Source organism: Vidua macroura, chromosome 5 (assembly GCF_024509145.1).
Source record: "Vidua macroura isolate BioBank_ID:100142 chromosome 5, ASM2450914v1, whole genome shotgun sequence".
In the NCBI taxonomy this organism is placed as follows: Eukaryota; Metazoa; Chordata; class Aves; order Passeriformes; family Viduidae; genus Vidua; species Vidua macroura.
Window position 1 is genome coordinate 53,719,126 of NC_071575.1, and position 14,132 is coordinate 53,733,257.

Sequence of the window (14,132 nt, forward strand, 5' to 3'; positions counted from 1 at the left end):
ATGTGCCAAATATGAGTAGATTTTCATTCAGTTTGGAGTTCAGGGATGAATCAAATGTCCTTTCTATCAGATTTATTTATCCCTCATCTCAGAAAACTGGGACAATTATCCTGCCTCTTCCCTCAAACCATTGTGTTCAAGGTTTTGTGTGGAGTTCAAATGAAACATCTTTGTGCAGGTATATTTTCTAGAAAGGGGGGGGGGGGGAAGATTTATTTATTTATTTATTTATTTATTTATTAAATTCCTGTCACCTTAAAAGCTGTTTTTGCAGACAAAGTGCTTTTGCATGTTTGCTTTTGTAAAAGATGTGTTTAAATGAATGCACACCTTCTTGGTGACTTCCACAGGGTAGGACCCTCTGTGCTTTTGCATCACGTACTGTACCTTGCTGAAATTACTTCTGGGTTATTGTACTGCCAGCTTTCCATTAACTAACTGACTATAAAAAAAATTTAAATAAAATGCCTTTGGGAATAGTAAATGACAAACTTCTCGGAATATGAGCCTTGCAGCCCAATCTTCTAAAAGAAGCACCTGCAATCTGGCTTTATAGCTGATACACAGCTAGTTGGCAGACAAAAACCTTGCTAGGATTTCAATTTACAGCCTATGATACATAGGATTCTTTCTTCCTTGTAATGCTTTAAACTAAAATTGAATTTTAAATTAACTTGACACTGCTGTTTTCAAGTCAGATAAATAACTGTGTTCCTTTTCCTTTTTCCATAATATATTTGATATCTTACTGTTGAAGCTTTTCCTGAATTTATGTTAAAATTATACATTTGCCTGTCTTTACTTTCCTTAGGGAAAAAAAAAGTGAAACATAACCATGTAGCTGTAAGAAGTATTGTTTGCACTTCAACAGTTATATAGTTTCGTAGTTTAGGAATTTGCCGGTTTTATTTCTGTTGCTCACTGTAACAGCTTGTGGTTTATTTCTGTGCTTTCTCACAAAATTTTGATCAAACAGTGGCCTTCAGAATTATGTTCTTTGAGCCTTCATGCATGCAGATATCTTACATTTACTTCATCAGAAGACTCCATTCTTCACTTCAGTACTCCATTTAAACTTTCACAGTGTTAATGAAACAATGTATCAACATCTTTTGCATTTTTTAAAGCTGTTAGAGCTACATGGTGCAGGTATAAATGCTTGTAAAACACACCAGGTAGTTGCAATGTGGTCAGTGGTGTCTTAATCTGACACCTGGTAGCATAAATATTTTTTACACTTGATAGATGATGCCACAGGAAGAATTATAGAAGAGCTGCCTTAAAAAAAAGCAGATGGATTCAAAGTATTTTAGAGAGAATTAAATAATTACCCTACATTAATTAATTAATGTGCTGTGTAGTAGAAAGAAGAACTTTTACAGTAGAACTGCTTGTGATTTGTTTTTGTTTTCCCTGATTCTCACACACTTAATTGAACAAACCTTTCTCATCAAACAGTATCTTGAAGAGCTTACACTGAAGGACATACAGTGGCAGAATTTACAATGATAGCATGATGAGCAAAATGTATTTCTTCTGTTCCTGGTAAAAATATAACACTATGGATCCTTATGTGTAACTTAAAATAAGGTATTGAAGTACATCCCTCCCTCCCTTCCTTTTTCCCCCAGGAAAGCATTCTCCAAACAGTTCCCATTTTGTACCTTCTGGCTTTCAGCAAGGCATTAGCATTCCAGAAAGAGTTTCACCAGCCCCTAGGTTTGAACAGTGGTCAGGACAGGCAGAAGGAAAAGCTACCAAACACTTTCCCTCTTAGGCTTGGGGCTTGAATTGTAACCAGGGGGTTTTGGGAGTGCATTAAAGTGCACTGCTTTCCTGGCCTGCCCTTTCCCTATTCCCTTGTTTTCCAATACCAGTATGACCAAAAATCAGTATTTTTCTTATAACCAAGCACAATGAATAAATATTTGGAATATTTCTTCTCTCTCAATGTATTAACAAAGGAGAAAAAACACACCTCTGCCTTAAACAAGGCAAGAAGTTATGCAGACCTCCCCAACTCAGACAGAAATTCTCCTCAGGGAAGGAATGCCACATGAAATTGGAAAGTTATCATTTTCTCAAATAAGGGTGAAATACCAGGCTCTTCGTTTGGGTGCTTCTCACTGTTTTGTAGTCAGGTCATCTCTTTTCTCTGCCCACCCTGATCCCCCACACTCCCTCAAGGTATTCAAATGGAAAAGCTTTCTTTCCAAGGTATTTGCACTAAGAAGGCATTCGGCAGCAGAGGAGATTTCTTCCAAAAGCATCTTAGTGTGCTGTGATCCTTCCCCAGGACTCAGCTGAACGTGCTGAGAAAGGATTCTTGCTCCATACCCTGTGCAGTTACGGTCCTTTGGGTGGGCGCTGTCATTGCACATTCTTGGCCATGTGCCTGAGCCTACCTAGGCAGATTTGTTTGAGTCTCTGCCAGCATATATGCCAAAGAGATTATGCTTCATATTTCATCCCAGGGTGAAGAGAGCCTAAATGGGTTTATCATGGAGTTTTCATTCACTCTGTCATTTCTCCCTTCTTTATAGTTCATTGCTAGACTTCTAATTTTTCCTGACAGCAGTGCACACCCCTGCAGCTGGCCCTGCATAATGATTCCCTCCCCCTAGACTGACGAGTGGATGCATAAATCTACTGCCATCAGGGTGCCTCCTTTAGCAGACACTGCCCTCTCTCCCCCCTGGAAAAAGATCTGTCCCCTCCCCAGCACTCTCATTTACCACCTACTACTGTTGCCTGCTGAGCCAAGATGCTGCCTGTGACCGTTATCCTGCCTATGCTAAATATCAGGAAATGCTCTTTTTGGACAAAAATAGGGTTTTTTTTCCTCCTAATGATAACTATTAGTGAAAATTGAAGTGCCTTTGGCAATTGTATTTGATGCAAATATTACAATGTACAGCAACGAGCTCCTGTGAAAAGCAAGGGTGGACTGATTGTTTTAATTAGGAGCTGGAGGGTGAGAAGGACTGTCAGGAGCAAGAAATTTGACCAAATATAGGTCTTTAGAAGGTCTTAAGTTAGAGATCCCCATGTTCTCTGAGGCCCTGTATTAACTCAAAATGATTGCTTTGAACTATTGAGTAAGGGCAGTAATGTCAGATCCAGGGATTCTCAGCTGCTGAACTCATCAAGCACATTGACAGTTTATAAATCAGACAGGACTTGTGGACCCTTTACAAAGGGAATTGTTTTAAAATCTCTTCCTTAGCCCTCCATCCTTAGCTATAGCAGTGGAATATTGTAGCTGGCTAAAAATCAGTGTAAGACTAGTTTAAAAGGCAGCAATCTCTGTTCCTGTTCTGAAAAGGAGGCACGAGGTGAATGTGCAGCATATGGCAAGAGCTTCATCATTCTTTACCAGCAGTAAAGGTATAGGTAAAGGTTATCCCCTTTCCTCTTCCAAGAGTATAATCCACAAAATACTAGATTTCTCCAATAGGTATTTGGTGTTAGCAACATACTGATAGTCTGATACTCATAGCTGCTTTTAAATTATTATTTTTCTTCAGCTACAAGTATTTGACAGTTTTCTCTGACGTTGTCCTTATAATGATTCATACTGCAATTATTTTGAAGAGATGGATAAACTACAATTGTTTATATACAAACAGAATATGGCATTGGCTGCCAGAAAACAATCTCACTAATATTTGACTTGTTAGGTTGCCTCATGTTTCATGTTTTGGCTCAGAGAGAGCAAGTTTAAAATTAATTGAGAAGAATTTCTTTCCTTCTGAGTGTGTTCAAAGCTAGTGGTATTTTCTCCTCTGTAAATGTTGGCAATTGATTATAAAATGTCAGAGGTGCTAGCAGTGTCAGCAACCTTCATCTATACAGCTAGAATAATAGGCAAGACTTGCTTTAGGACACCCTGCAGTTGCTGACAGGTTTTGTTGCATCTGCAGCCAACTCTGTATCTTTAATGAGGGAAAAAGGGTGGATAAGGCAGTGTGGATTGTAAATGTAAGAGTGCTCACTCCACTAAATTTACTTGAAAAATGATCATTTTTGTGTCTAATGCCATTTTGTACTCTTCATGATTTTCTAATTAAGCCTGGAGGGCTGTGGATCCAGGCTTTGATATGAGCAGTATCGACTGTCCTCTTTCCAGAGAAGAGAACAAAGCTTCCTCACTGTGCTGCTGGATGCTAACTGATGAACTGGTTTTTCTTCCATGCCTTGGTTACTGCATATAATTAGGAATCTTACTCTTGTGACTTCATGTGCAGAACTGCATCCTTTCAGTAGACCTGCCTGCCAGCTGCCTGTCATGCACAGCTATTCCTGTTTGACTTTGCATGTCAACTGTTCCTATTTAAACAATGAGCTTTGAAGCAAACTATGGGCATGCTGAAGAAAAAGCACTTCATGTCTAACAACAGTCTCTTTTAGAATCTGTGTGAAGCTAAGGCTCAACTTTAAAAGTGGTCATGGTGCTCATGTATTTGAAATAATTTTATTAGAATAGAGAAGTACCTGTGATTCTTGGAAAATGAGAGAAGAAAGAATATGTATCCACTTGCTGGGTAGACTCACATGAGTGGTTTTCTGAGGGGATTACCCCTTTCTTGTCTCAGTGTTCCCTTGCAGCAGAAGCAGTGATAGACTCTGATGGCTAGTGTGTTGCTGAGGTTAAGAGAGAAGGCATTTGCAGTTCTGGGAGAAGGGGAAAGGAGAAAACAGCAATGGCAGACATGTCAGAGCAACAGGAATAAGGCTCGCTCACTTAGATTTGAGGAGAAATTTCCAACCCTGTATAGCATTCCTCCACCTTAATGATGGAAAAAGTCTATTTATTTTTGATTTTAATATCTTGTCTTTATGGTATTTTAGGACTGGAATTCCTGTACTTCATTCCTGGATATCTTATCTATTAAATAATGTCTCAGTTCCTCTCTGCTGAGAGCAGGTACACAGAGAAACAGAAAAATATCTTGCTGCATTGCACAAGGCGGTTTTTTTGTTTAGTATTAATCAAGAATCACACATGCTTAAGAACTTTTGGGTGAAAAGAAGCCTCAGAATGTTTATCTTCCAAGAAACTCTTTGAAAAGTCAGCTTTTTACTGTAAAGCTGTTGGCCAGCTGAAAGGTTTGACACACGGCCACGATGGAGGCAGCTGGAGGGCCAGGAAGTGGCTGTGTGATGATCCACAGGAGATGTGAGCTCGTGTGTGACCTTGCGCCTTGGCACAGGGAGGTGTGACTAGAGGGTGGTGCTGGCAGGGAGAGGGGTGGACTGTGCAAGGGATTCCACTGCTTTCGCTGCAGACAGGGCTGACAGCCATGTGATGTGAGAGCTGATTTAAAAAATAGTGTCCTGCCTTCAGAATCACAGCTAGAAAATGTATGACTGTAAAGTTGGAGTTTCTCCTTCAGGAAATACCACCTGTCTTTTACACCCACTTCCTTCTTTAGTGTTACCTAGTGGAGGACTTAGGATTCATTCTTAGTTTTCTTACCAGGCTAGTTTAACCTAAATGCATTAAATCCTTTCAGTTTGTGTGACAAGATACCTCTGATAATTTGGAATTGAAATAACTTAAAGACTTTTCATATATAAAATGAGTATAGATTTCGGCTGTTAAAAGGTTCATTGTTGGAGAAGATGCATACAGTAAAAGTGGTGGTAAACATGAAAAAAAAAGGTTGGCTATGTTTCTGAAAAGTACAGACTTCGTTTCCCTTGGAAAAAATAATAGGATAACTTGGTTTGGAAGGGGTCATGTAGTCCTATGGCTCAAATCAGGGCCAGTAAGATCAGCTACCTCTGAACATATAAAGTATTTATCAGTCGACTCTACATAGCTCAAAACTTAAGAACATGGTCATAAGTTTCTTGGGAATTCTGAAAGGGAAAAAAAAATTTTGTAATATGTCTCCTTTGTCTTCATCTTTCAGAAGTTTTTAAAAAATAGGAAGGCTCAAGCTTTCCTAGTTCTTTACTATGCATTTCCTTTTATTTTTAGATAGAAATAAAAATTTAATCAGGCTAAACCTTACTCTCCCTACTCAATTATTCCCCAGAAAGTTTAAATAAGTATAGATGTAGGCTTTTCAAGAAAATGCCCCTAGAAGCTCATTTCTGAAGCAAAGGGAAACTGGAAGGTGACATTGCTTTTGAAAACTGAGCCTTAATAAAGGGCTTCATTTAGTCATCCACCCTTGAAAATGGATGGTGAAATATGTAAGGGTTGAGAGGGAAAGGGAAAAAACAGAGATGCAAGAGAGTGATACCAGATGAAAGTACAAGGTAATTTAAGTCCTTGGTTAATGTCCCTGTTAGAAATTAGTCTTGGCTGGCTTGGTCACCCAAAAACTGGCAGCTCAAAACGAAATTCTTATCATAAAGTGTCCTTGCTGTCGTCTGGGCTTTAGCAGGTTTGTTATGGGGCTATTGTTGCCATCTAGAAAAGTGGTCCCTCCGAGGGAGGATTAGGATGCTCTGTAGATATCTTTCTAGTGCTTTGCGTGTCCCCAGGGTATCTTGAGAGGGCACCTGCAGTGGAGAGGAGCAGAAAACCATGCTTATCACTAATGGCAACTGAGTTTCCCCTTCTCTGAGGTTGTGTTGAGTGTGCAGCAGTTGGGCAATGCAGACATCCCTCACTGTGCATGGGCTGTGGAATGCTGTGCTGCTCCTGTGACGAGGGAGCTGAGCTGCTGTCTTTTTGTTTCAGGTGCAAAGAGTGAGGGGCTCAGCTCTGGGGCTCAGCTGGTACCCCCAGGAGCACAGCTGAACGAGAGCAAGCATTGACACCACCTTGTCTCCTCTTGAAGTCCCAGAAGAAGTGGGTTGTTGTTTCCCAAGCTGTGGTGTGCACGCAGATTTTACATGTGAATTTTCTGTTTTCAGGTAAGCTCATTTTTTTCTTCTTTTTTAATACAATAAAGTTTTCTAAATGCAAAGTCATATTCTGGTTTTCTAGACAAATTTGTTGCTATTTATCAAGACTTTCAGACATTGCTGGAGCATTTAATAAGTGTTTATTACTACTAATGGAGATAAAACTTCTAGGAGTCAGTCTTGCAAGAGGCATTAAAAATTAGCAAAGGGAAAAAAAAGCAAGAATAGCTTGGCAGAGGTTCTGTATTCATAAACCTATTTATAGATGGTGTGCTGGGTAGAGGAGCAGGTTTGTGCCTCTGCCAGCAACACGCTGCAGCCTACTGCTGTGCTTGCCCTAATTTTGCACTTACATTCTGAGTCTCCCAGGGGATGCTGAGCAGCTGTGTGGTTGACCTGAATCTCGAAGGTGTGTGGGTTTGACTGTGTCTCTGAGGATGACCGGAGAGAATTGATCAACTTCTTTTCCAGGACCTGTTCACATTGATTAGCGTGTGTTGGCTTGGCAGATTTCTCAGAAACCAGCATGTAAAACCTTCTTCTTTATTCTCAAGTGGCCAAAGAGATCTGAAGCAAGATTGATAAAGGGGTTGCACAAACATGGTTCTCGGTCTGTTCTTCCGCTGCAAAGTGGTTTAAATCCATTTTGGCAGCTTTCTTGGTGCTTGTGATGCTCCTGGAGGTGCTGCCACTGAGAGCTCTGGTTCCAGCCTGGTGCAAGCCTGGAGGGGAAGGCGAGACTCTGGGATCCTGTGAGTCACCTTCCTCACAGTTACCAGTTATAACTGTCCGTGGACTGAACTTTTTGGAATATAACACTCAGCCTTTCCAGCAAGAGAAACACGTGTCTCCGGCCCGGCACCAAAGAAAAAGGAAACAGTGGGAGGGGAAAACAAAATTTAGGAAGAGCCAAGTTAAGGAAACAATTGTGTTCTAGTGTTTAATATCTGACCTCATGCCAGTTTGGGAGGGGTTTCATTTAGGTTTTTTAGTAGTTTTTTGGTTTGATTTGGGGTTTTTGGGGGGTGTTGTTTGTTTGTTTTGGATGCTTCTGTGTTTTATTTTCCCTTAAAAACAAATGGGAAAGGAAGACTCAAAATACATTTTTCCATGCATATGTACTGCAGAATGAATAAAAGTGAAAACAGCTGTTCTAAACCAAAAATGTGCATTCTGCCATCACACACTCATTTATGTACCTAAAATCATGATTTTTCTAAATGTAGGAAAAAGCATGAAATAACACAGAAATAGCCATTATTTAAGCTTATTTAGAAATGCACATCAGGCAAGATGAGTATCACTGAGGAACAAAGGTGGGTCCTGTGGGGGATGCGAATGTAAGAAGTGGACTCACTGAAAGCAAGTAATTGCAGAGTAATTTTGCTGTGGAATTTTAAACCAATTATGTGAACAACAGAGCATATGTTCTGAAAGTAGTCAGAAGTGGTTTTTTGTGGGTATAGCTAGCATGGTTTCAGAAAGCCTCTGCCTGGCCAGGGTTGGTGCTCCCACAGCTCAGATGACATGAGTGCTTGCATGTTTGGCTGTACATCATTGCCTTGCTGAAAGTCAGCTTTTCTCAATCTAGCTCTCCTGTGGTAAATCTTCCAAAAAATGTAAAAAAGGTGTGTCTGATAATACCTAGTGCCTCAGCTTGTTTCTGTGACTGGAAAGTCTGGTGTTCAAAAGGTGCTTGATCTTATATTTTACAATTATTAAAAGTTTTGATAAGCTGCATCAAACTACAACAAATTTTACTGAAATTACTGCAAGTTTCACATAACAGGACTGATTAAAGGTGCTATTTCAAGGAGTCTTCACTAGTCTAGCTGTTTCTTGAGCTCTGCTTTTTTGAAAGGGAGATTTGCATCCTTTTGCTTTTTAATAAAATGAAACAAGTACTAAAAATCCACTATCAGCAGTTTGGCTTGCACACCAAGGCATGTGGCTTATTGCTTTCCAGAACATGGAGGATATTAAATGTGGATATTAATTTTCTTCTTTCCTCCATCACAAAGAAAATAAAAATGCTCACACCAAAAAGGGGAAACAGTTTTTGGGATTCTTCAGCATTGCCTTTCATAGTATGCAATTGGGAATTTTGATACCTAGTGGATATGAAGTGTTTCCTAATGTTGAATGTATGTAATTAAGTATAAATCATGTTGGTTGGGTATTTTTTCAGGTTTTTTTTTTCCCTTTTACAACCGTTAAAGCACCTACATGCTAGAGCACTTGACAAGTGAAACAGTTCACTGCTGAACTTTCTTTTGTTTCTAGACGGTCTCAACAAACCTTCTTAATCTTTGAAGTTTTGTCTTTGAATAGGTGGCCAGTGTAAGGATTTCTGCAGATTCATTTCATGTGAAGATTTTGTCTCTGAAGTTGTTCAAGTAAGCATAGCTGCAAATCTGATTTACTTGTGTGGCACTGAACTTCACATGTAAATCATGCTTCTAGTAAGTCAGTATTGTGCTAGGAGGTACTAATGGCTGCCATCAATCAGGGCTGGAAAAAGTTGTTCTCCTCTTCTCCACCAGACGAAATGAGACAGCAATTAAATGCCCTTTTGTTGCGTGATAGCTGAGACAATGGAAATCAATGTCCAAAGCACAAAGCAGAATGGCAAGTCTTAAGTATAAGCTAAGCCATGTGTCCCAAGGGATTGGCATGTTGATTTGCTTACAGCTGAGAGAGTGTATGAAAGGAATAACTGGGGAGTGTAGGCAGCAGGAGAAGCAGTAATGCTCCTTGGACCGAAGCCAGAAGGGAATATTTGCTGGGAGACTTCTCAGTGGGGCTGCACTGCCATGATTTTGCCTTCATGCCACCTAAGCTCAGCTCACAGTACTTTATTTGATCTGTAATTGGCCCTGGTATAAAATCATCACCAGAAAATGTGATACCATGTTTATTTGTGGAATGTTTTTATGCTGGCCACTCAAGAACAGGCAGTATCTGATCTGGTGAGAAGCCTACTAAAGTATACTTCACATTTCAGCCTTTTTGAAAGAGCTTCAGCTGAAAAGATGAGGTTACACTTGACCAGTGCTGTTATTGCTGTGGTTTAGATCCCTGGAATAGGATTTGCTGCATCCTGAGAACAATATTCCCACCCCTCTAAATACCACTTTGTTCCCAAGTGCACCTTGCATCTCTCCTAAATAAAATTGCATTGTAAGGAATCCCAGTTTGCTCATCCATTTCTTGTAGATGCAAACAATGCCTCAAGACTCTTAAACCACAACATACTCGTTAACTAATTTTGTCCAGAGGACATGAAATCACTTAGGTGGCTGAATGTGTTTTGCCTGTCTTCTTCCCTCCAGACCTGCTCCAAAGCTCATTATGTCAATGGGACACTTCCTTTTGACTCCAGCTCACAATTCTGCTTTGGCTTTATTGCCTTGCTGAAAGGGCCTTGAGTTACACAGGACTGCTTTGTCTCTAATCTGTGTGGGGTTTTTGTTTTTGTTGGGGGTGGTTTTTTTCTGCTTTTGTGAGAAATTGTAAATGCATTGAGAACAACAAGCCATTGCATTTACTAATGGCTAAGCACACTGCTGTCATGCAGCTCATATGCTGTTGGCAGAGACTGTAGCTATATGACGCTTTGCAGCAGCTGGGCTCAACTGAGAGAAAGATTTTGCAAGTTTAAGGCTTGTAAGAAATGTTAAAGTAAAATTTTCTTTTTTTTTTTTTTTTTTGGTGCCTGAAAAGTATTACACATAGATGACCAGAGTGACCTGAAATAATACTAAAATTTGATCAAAAGAAAATTTATCTGCTTGGAGAGCTCTGTATTCATTTTTTTTCTGTGGGGTGCTGTATCTGTTGCAGTTCTTTTGAGGGCTTGAACAAAATAAAACAAAATTACCTGTATTAAGAGGTCCTCAGAAATCAACAGGCATTAGCAATGGACTCATACAAAACCTATTAGTTGGTGTTCCTTGTCCTTATTGCTCAATGGTAAGATGCTGTCTTTTCCTTGTGTCCCCATCAGGGAAACACTTTTCAAACTCATGTTCTACTGCATTCACATTTACTCGTTGGCAGTATTGATAGTTACTGTGAGTGACACATTTCACAATCCCACTGTCTTTGTATCGATTCAGGTGTCCACCTTTGATGTTGACTCTGGTTCTAGCCATGACTTGCACCTCACTTCTGCATTAGGCTCTCTATTAAAGTAAAACAGAGACCCAAGGTACCAGGAGAGACTCTATTTGGGGGCAGCAATCCCCTGCCACATTATATACTGTTTTATATTTAATTACTATGTGCGTAATTTTGAATAGTCACAAAGCATCTCCTTCTATATTGCAAGCCTTCAGCAGTTCAATAAAGCACTGCCATTGACTTGTATTTGATGTGTCCATTACCTCCTGCAAATGCTTTGGAATACAATGGAGTAGCATGCAGACTTCAGAGCTGTCATGACAGGTATTAAGAATGTGTCAAATCCCAGTGATGACTGATAACATATCTGTCATTTGTGATGGCATTATTAGGAAGAGGAAAGCCACCAGGAGAAAGATACTCTAGAAAAGAAAGGGGTTGGGGGGGAGGGGAAGACAAAAAGAGAGAGGATTTACTGTTCTTCAGAGCTGCCTGGTTTAATTAAACCTTGTCTAGTCCATAAACAAATCTATTAACTTTTTGTATGGTTTGGCAGCTTATGCACTTCAGTGCTGCTGCAGTAATTCCATGGAATTTATATTTCTCTTTGGAGGATATTTGCACTATAGGTATTGTGGCTATGAAGAAGATCCTTGACCCACTTGTACGTGGAAACAGCTATTGCAAGAGTAATGTATTTTTTGTCTTCTAATCAAAAGTTTTAACAGAGTACCGTGGAACAAAGAATTCAGCGGGTACATAAAATATTTTCTGCATGGAAAATTACGTAGAGCCAAGAAAAGAGAAGAGTCTACCAGTGCCATTTGACTGCGTCTTTGGTTAGCAAAAGAAGGATTGTTTTTTTGTTTTTTTTTTTTTTGGTTTTTTTGTTGTTTTTTTTTTAAGCCTGAATGTGTGTCTTCTGTGAGTGTAGAAAGAAGGCTGAGCTTCATCTCACTCATAAAACTGGGCTCTGCTGAATGAGTCCAGTGTGCCTAGTACACAGACATTTTCAGGTGTTTCAGGTTGAGCCATAAAAACATCCAAGATCTACAAGCAGTTAAATATTAAGACAAAGGAAGCATCTTGTCCAGCTGCATTCTGGTATTCAGGCAGCACCAGAACAGAGGTGATCTGAATTTCTTGCTGTTAGGATTTTTCTGGTGCAGAAGTATCCCCTGGAGCAGCTAAACAGTGTGGTTATCTGATATGGCCCCCCCACACACACAGATCAATTTTGAGGGGCTTATTAGATGTCAGGAGAGGGAGAGACTTGAAGCTTAGTGGACTGAGACAACTGTTCCTTGCTGTCATATGCTCCCTGAAATCCCCTTTCAGCAGGGATTCAGCAGCCTTTGCACAGAGACTCATCAAAGTGTCCAGATTGTCCCTTTATCCTTTCTGCTGATTTATCTTTTAGTCTTCTATGAAAACAGACCTGGTCTTATCTCTGCCCCTTCCACAAGCACAGCCAAGGTGTTCCTCAGTTCTTTCAGAGTCCCAGCCCATCAAGGAAGCAAAGGTAGTGGAAGTCAGTGCAGTGCCTAAGTGGGCACTTGGTACCACTGGATTGTTCCTGGAGGGCAGTTGCTCTGTTGGGTGTTCAGCCAGAAGGCTCTGGTTGCCACCTATACTGGATGCTTGGAGAGAAGCTGTTCTGAAGGTGAGCAAAGGACAGTCCCAGGTTTGGGAAGCAGAGACAGAGAGCGGAGAGACATCTGTGAATACCAAGCTGCAGCTGTTGTGTCACAAAGTGAACAATATTTGACTGATGTTTGAGTGATCATTGGTATGTGAGAGGCACAGAGTGACCTGGCCCAAAGCCAAATGTTCTCAGGTGATTTTGGACCCCATGCCACACAGTCACCACCAGCAAATCAGCTGACTTACACTGCCCATGTCTGCCTGGTGTCACACAGCACAGGCAGGCCAAGCCCACCCTGCTCCAGATGAGCCCACTGCTCTCCTGCAGTGGTGCTCGCTCCCCTCTTGGGTGAAGGGGCTCCCCACAGCACTGCCGGGGCTGGGGTGGGCAGCCAGCCTATCCCTGCTGAGCGTGTGGCAGTGGCTGCGCGGGCGCTGAGGCAGCATGGGCCGGGAGCTGCAGAGTGAGCAGGGATGGCCCCACCGTGTGCGTGCTCGCAGCAGGGTGCCCGTGTGCACCCTAGGGCAGGAGCAGGCACTGGGGCCGTTGCAGCACGCCCATGGGCTCACGCCCTTGCTTACCTCATGGAAACTCACTCACCTGTCCAGGCCCGCAGGAAAGACCTTTTATTTTTCCCATCTCTAAATGCACATTCACCCCACCCCAGAGGCTGGCTGAGCAAAGATCGAAGTGCAACCTGAAGCAAGGGCACCAGCTTTTAAATGTGATGTATTGCAGCTTAATTAATTTCCCAAGGTAGAAGGTGGTTCTCTCGAGGTCTTCATGGCAAGCATCCCAAAACAGTGGTTGGGGAACCCAAAGCTGGTTCAGCTTAAAGGAGCCTGATTTTTTCTTTTTTTTTTTTTTCCTCCAGAAGCTGAACTCAGCATTTCTTCACAATACCTTGAACTGTACATCCAGAAACCATTAATCATGCTCTAAAATCTTGGCTTCAACTTCCCCCTTTAATGTGTAGGTGATTACCATACCGTTTGTTAATGTGTCTAGCTGGCTGACAGTACCTCTGTTCATACTGCTTAAATTTGGTTTTGAAAGAGGAAGGACTGTGGAGAACAGTGCTGCAGTGGAGAGCCTTCCTCCACCAGTCTTAGGTTTGATTTTGGCCCCAAGTAGATGTCACACAGATGTTGATATATATTGGTGATGGGTAGTCCATGGTGCCTAACTTTCCTCATCAGTGGCAGCCCCTTAGCAAGGACACTGGTGCAAATAAGGATGGCTGGCAACATTTACTGTCTTACTTTTTTTCCTTCTTTTTGCCCCACGGTGCTCTCATTGCCTTTTATATACTCCCATATTTGATAGATTTACATTCTGAATGGATTTTCTGTCCCAAGAAAGGATTACATTAAAGTGCAGATGAGCTTGGAATACTCCCTGAAGAAAGCTATTCCTTCCCTGTAGTCCTTCTCTTTTCCCCAGTTCACTAGATTTTGTCAGTTTAAGAGAAGAAATGAGAAAACTTATCCAGGAGCTATTG

General features: G+C 41.1%; 1 protein-coding gene across 1 annotated transcript in view; it reads left to right on the top strand.

Annotated features, from left to right (window-relative positions):
- The first annotated feature begins 4,585 nt into the window (after window positions 1-4,585).
- The window catches only part of PLXNB2 (plexin B2), a 173,818-nt gene continuing 164,271 nt past the window's right edge, over window positions 4,586-14,132 (top strand). Inside the window, exons 1-2 of the mRNA XM_053977842.1 lie at window positions 4,586-4,927; window positions 6,698-6,873. The gene's annotated coding sequence lies outside the window, so the exon portion shown is untranslated. The remainder of the gene's footprint in view (window positions 4,928-6,697; window positions 6,874-14,132) is intronic.